Source organism: Artibeus jamaicensis, unplaced genomic scaffold (assembly GCF_021234435.1).
Source record: "Artibeus jamaicensis isolate MK-2021 breed Jamaican fruit bat unplaced genomic scaffold, CSHL_Jam_final contig_47, whole genome shotgun sequence".
Classification (NCBI taxonomy): Eukaryota; Metazoa; Chordata; class Mammalia; order Chiroptera; family Phyllostomidae; genus Artibeus; species Artibeus jamaicensis.
In genome coordinates, this window is record NW_026521848.1 from 1,627,108 (window position 1) to 1,633,107 (window position 6,000).

The following is a 6,000-nucleotide window of genomic DNA, read 5'->3' on the forward strand; positions in this document are numbered from 1 at the left end:
AAATGTGAATATTTGAGTAAACCAAATTACATTTGGCATATGCCTCTGCAAAGTTATAACTCCCACCCCTTTCCAAAAGTTCGCCTCTACAACAATAGGATGAATTCTGGCAAAACTTACTTATGGTAACAGTTGTCCTGTCTTGTTTTCTGAAATGCTACATTTGAGACCAAATTAAACATAATTGGTTCATTTGAAAAAAGGAACTAGAAATATGGCACAAAAATATTTTTACAATATATTTTGTAGAAATAATCTCTAGGCGAAGTTTTTTCTTTTTATACATATACACAAAATTTACACATAATCACAGTGAGGACATTGGTAAATTCACCAATCTGTAGTATAAATACAAACTACAAAGCAGCTTTCCAAGAGAACAATGCTACACAGCAGGCAGAGCCGGTCCTTTCAACAGCAAACACGAAAAACGTCCTTGCAAAAGCAGACAGTGCAAGAAAAGCAGCCTGCACTTTGATACAAATGGCAATTTATGGCTAACGGTTGGCATAACTGTGGGAACTGTAAATCTTGTGGTGCTATGCATGCAGTCCTAGGACATCTGTTTGTTTTTATACCACATCACAAACTTGTCCAACAAAACTGGCCATGCTCCATCTTTCTCATAGTTGCTGAGGTCAAGATCAATTGTTCTGCTAAACTCTAGCATATTGCATCACTGGTCTTTGATAATAACTTTATATTTTGATTGCTCTAACAATTGGTGAAAAACTGGAAAAAAAGGCCAGATTTTTCCTAATAATAGTCCCAACATGCACTTGGCAATGTTTATGTCTTGGCTGTGCTGGCCCTTTTCCTGTGCAAAGTCAAATAGATATCTGTATATAAGTTTAAAGTTTGTAGAATCACTTACTAATGATCTTAAGTAATCCAAAGTATTTCCAAGTGTTACTGTTGTAACACGTTGTAGAGAAGTCATTCTTTTTAACCATACCTGGAGAGTAAAATAACCAATATTTTGTGCATCCAATTTCCAAGCTTAAACAAGCACAACTCCAGTTTCTGGTTCAATGCCAATGTCTTCACAAAATTTTGCCATGCCTTCAGGACCTACATCATCAGTACCTGCATATTCATAGACCTACTCTAAGCATCTCTTTCTTGAAAAGGATTCTTCTTCAGTCTTATTCTAGTTGAATCATATTTTGTTTTTTAATACATTTTATTGATTATGCTATTACAATTGTCCCATTTTTTACTCCCCTTCATTCCCCTCCACTCTGCTCCCCCATCCCACAAGCATCCCCCCCTTAGTTCATGTCCATGGGTGATACATGTAAGTTCTTTTGGCTTCTCCCTTTCCCATACTATTTTTAACTTATCCCTGTATATTTTCTTTTCTTTTTTGACATTAAACTTTATTGTTTTTTAAAAAGTATTTTAAAGTATTTTTTATTGATTACACTATTACAGTTTTCCCAATTTTTCCCCTTCACCTCCCTTCACCCTGCCTTCTCAACCCTCCAGCTTTCTGCCCCTTCTTAGTTCATGTCCATGGGTTATACATATAAGTTCTCTGAGTCCTCTGTTTCCTATACCATTTTTTCTCTCCCCATCTATTTCATGCCTACCAATTATGCTGCTTCTTCCCTGTACCTTTTTCTCCCTATTCCTCCCTTCCCCCTCCCCACTGAAATCCCTCCATGTGATGTCCATTTCTCTGATTCTATTCCTGTTCTAGTTGTTTGCTTAGTTTTTGTTTTTATTGTTTTTCTTTTCTTTTAGGTTCATTTGTTGATAATTGTGAGTTTGTTGTCATTTTACTGTCCATATTTTTTTAATCTTCTTCTTTTTCTTAGATAAGTCTTTTTAACATTTCATATAATAATGGCTTGGTGATGATGAACTCTTTTAACTTGACCTTATCTGGGAAGCACTTTATCTGTCCTTCCATTCAAAATGATAGCTTTGCTGGATAGAGTAATCTTGGATGGAGATCCTTGCCTTTCATGACTTGGAATACTTCTTTCCAGCCCCTTCTTGCCTGCAGGGTTTCTTTTGAGAAATCAGCTGACAGTCTTATGGGAACTCCTTTGTAGATAACCGTCTCCTTTTCTCTTGCTGTTGTTAAGATTCTCTCCTTATCTTTCATCTTGGGTAACTTATGATGCCGTGTCTTGGTGTGTTCCTCTTTGGGTACAACTTCTTTGGGGTTCTCTGGGCTTCCTGGAAGTCTATTTCCTTTTCCAGATTGGGGAAATTTTCCTTCGTTATTTGTTCAAATAAGTTTTCAATTTCTTGCTGTTGTTCTTCTTCTTCTGGAACCCTTGTAATTTGGATATTGGAATGTTTCAGGTTGTCCCAGAGGTTTCTAAGTCTCTCTTCACTTGTTTGAATTCTTGTTTTTTCATTCTGTTCCAGTTGGATGTTTTTTTTTTTCTTTTGTTCCAGATTGTTGCTCTGAGTCCTGGTTTCCTTCCTGTCAGTGTTGGTTCCCTGAATATTTTGCTTTATTTCATTTTGGGTATCTTTCGTTTGTTGACCAAGCTCAAGCAGTTCTGTAAGCATTTGGATGACCAGGGCTTTAAATTCTCCATCTGATAGGTTGGCTATCTGTTCATTGCTCAGTTCTCTTTCTAAGGTTTTGCTCTGTTCTTTCATTTTGGCCATATTTCTTTGTCTTGGCACACCTGTTAAGTTGTAAGGGGTGGGGCTTAGTTATTCACCAGGACAGGGCAACCCTCTTTGCTATGATGCAGTGCTGCCTGTGGCACAGTCTGTCTTGCTCCCCCGTTGTTCCTCCCAATTTATCCATATGTAAATGTGAGACCCTTGCTCCGAGAGCTGCTGCCTCACCCAGTCCACCAGCCACTGCCTTGCTGCAAGTCCTCTCCACCCCTCCTACCAGTCTGGATGAATAGTTGTTTAACTCCTTGGTGGTCAGACTTTCATACAGTTTGATTTTCTGGCAGTTCTTGTTATTTTTTGTTTTTAAGTTTGTTATTGTCTTTCTTTTTGTTGTGTGAGGAAGCAAAGTGTATCTACCTACACCTCCATCTTGGCTGGAAGTGAATCATATTTTCTATACATGTTATCGTGTCTACTTTTCTTGGCAGATAAATCATCTCCAGGGGCAGGTCTTCTCTTTTTCCTTGGTGGCATGACTTTACTAAATAAGTCTGAAGAACTACAAGACCACAGGCTTCCTGTTTGGTGATCATCTATGCTAATGACTTTTGGTAGATTTAGCTTATCAAGGGTGTGTTTGATCTTATGAATATTTGCCAGTGTTGAGAGATGAGAATTCAGCTAAAAATTGACAGCAGCAGCCTGTCAGTACATTTTTAGACAGCTCACACCCCACTAGCTGCCCAGGATCCCACATTCACCTCATGGAATCCTCACTGTCTTCAAGAAATAATCTTGAGAATAGAATCCATGTGCTGAGATTGGCAGAGCAGAAGGCTGAAAGGAGGCTGGAGTCCTGGTAATCCGGTGGAACCGAAATACTAGCCCTACCTCTGGATTTGTTTTACATGGGGGGAGGGGTGAATAAACCTGTATCTATCAGCTGGTCTGTGTCCTAACAGTCTCATATCATTCCCGACAGACAGGGTATCAGTCAGGAACACCAACAAATTAGCCAGGAGTAATGGAGGAAAGTGGTAACAATGGCCATTGTTTACCGAGTACTATTACATACCTGACATTAATTTAAGTATTTTGCATGTATTAACTTATTTAATCCTTACGACAACCCCATGAAATAGGTGAATACCCACTCATTCTACAGGTGAACACACTGAGGTACAGAGCAGTTGAGTCATTTGGCCAAAGTCACAGAGTTAACAAATGATAGAGTCAGCCCATCTGACACCTGAGCCCATTCTCGTACAGCAAACTACACTCACTTGAAAACAAGGGGGAGCCCCAGGGCACAGTTATGGGCTTACCTGGGCAGGCCTGACAATCCACTCCTCCCAGAAGCCTCTGTTGTAGTCTCCTCCCACATTGACAGTGGTTTGGACATTTGACTGGCTTTGGTCAATGGGGTATTAAAGTAGAAACTTGACTAGTGCTCATGTACTGGGACTTGGGCACTTGAAAATGCTCTCACCATAAAAGGAAGCTCGGCCAACACTACTGATTGAAGGCCACCAGGAAAGACAGACCCAGCCATAGAAGCATCTCAGCTTCCCCAAACACCAGCCAGCCCACCAGCTGACTATAGCCTCCTGAATGAGCACAGGAGAGATCAGGAGAAGAAACAACAACTCAGTCAACAATGAGAATCTTGAGAAATAATAAAACTCTTGTTTTTATCTATCGAGGTTCGGGGTCATTTGTCTTGAATCAGTAAATCATTGAAACAAGCCCAGAGATACAGAAAGTGACTTCAGGAAATATATAGACAAGAGACGATTAAATTCCCCAACCATTTGTTGTAGGCCCCAGAGAAAGTTGGGTGGGAGACAAAAGGCAATCAGAACACGTAAGGAATCAGACATCCCTGCCCTTGAAGAGCTGACATTTTCTGGTCCCAGAAGATTCCCTTCCAGGCTTTACTGACCAGATGCATCCACATGATGCTGGATTCAAAAGTGAGCACAGTATTCCCGGCAGTGATGACCTCCCCCCCACCACATGATGTTCACGAAGGACCTCCTTCTTCCCTCCTCAGAAGAGGAAAAGAGGAAACACAAGAAGCACCCACTGCAGAGCCCTGGTTCCTACTTTGTGGGTGAGAAAGCCCAGGACACTGTAAAATCACCACTGCTGTCAGCCGTGCACAGACGGTGGTTTTGTGTGTTGGCTGCTCCACTGTCCTGTTGGCCTCCAGGAGGAACAGCCAGGTTGGCAGAGGTTACTCCTCCAGAAGGAAGCAGCACTAAAGTACCTGAATCAAGGTGAGCGGGCAACCATCCCCATAAACACATTTTGTGTACCAAAAACAAAGTGGGTCACAATACCCACAGGAAATAAAAACATATAGCCACACAGAAACTTGCACACAAATGTTAATCACAGCATTACTCATGATAGCCAGTGAGTGGAAAGAACTCCAAAGTCCATCAGCTGATGAATGGATAAACAAAATATGTTATATCCATATAATGCAATATTATCAGCCATAAAAAGGAATGAAGAACTGGCACATGCAACAACAAGGATGGACCTTAAGACATTGTGCTAAGTGAAAGAAGCCAGACATATAAGACTGCATATTATATGAATGAATTTGCATGAAGTGTCTAGAATAGGCAAATGCATAGAGAAAGAAAGTAAATTAGTGGTTGCCTTGGGCTGGGTTCAGGGAAGGGGTCAGAAGAAATGAGGAGTGACTGCTTAAGCACATAGGATTTCTTTTGGAAGTGATGAAAATATTCTAAAATTGATTGTGGTTGTGACTTCACTACTCTGACTATTTAAAAACCCATTGCATTGTACACTTTATTTTTATTTATTTGTTTGTTTGTTTATTTATCTTTAAAGGGGAAGAGAAGGAGAGAGGGAGAGAAATATCAATGTGTGATTTATTTGTTTGTTTGTTTGTTTATTTATCTTTAAAGGGGAAGAGAAGGAGAGAGGGAGAGAAATATCAATGTGTGGTTGCCTCTTGTGCATCCCCTGCTGGGAACTGGCCTGCAACTCAGGCATGTGCCCTGACTGGGAATTAAAGTGCGATCCTTTGGTTTGCAGGCCCGCGCTCAATCCACTGATCTACACAAGCCAGGGAGCATTGTACACTTTAAATGAGTGACTTATATGATATGTGAATTATATCTCAATAATGCTGTTACCAAATATATATATATAATATACAAAGTATATATACAATATATGGTAATATGGTATATATAATGGTATATGTATATATCATATGTTGTATACAGTATATGATATATATGTATTATATTATATATTATATATTATATACAAATTATACAAGTATATAATTTTTTGCATATATATGTATATACACAGTGTGTATGAAGGAAATATGATTATAAAATATGTAAAGCAGAGTTAAGTATGAAG

At 39.5% G+C, this 6,000-nt stretch overlaps 1 pseudogene; it reads right to left on the reverse strand.

The window, feature by feature from the left end:
- Positions 1–553: 553 nt before the first annotated feature.
- LOC119037103 (DCN1-like protein 4) lies at positions 554–3,303 on the reverse strand (annotated as a pseudogene).
- Between the last annotated feature and the right edge of the window lie 2,697 nt (positions 3,304–6,000).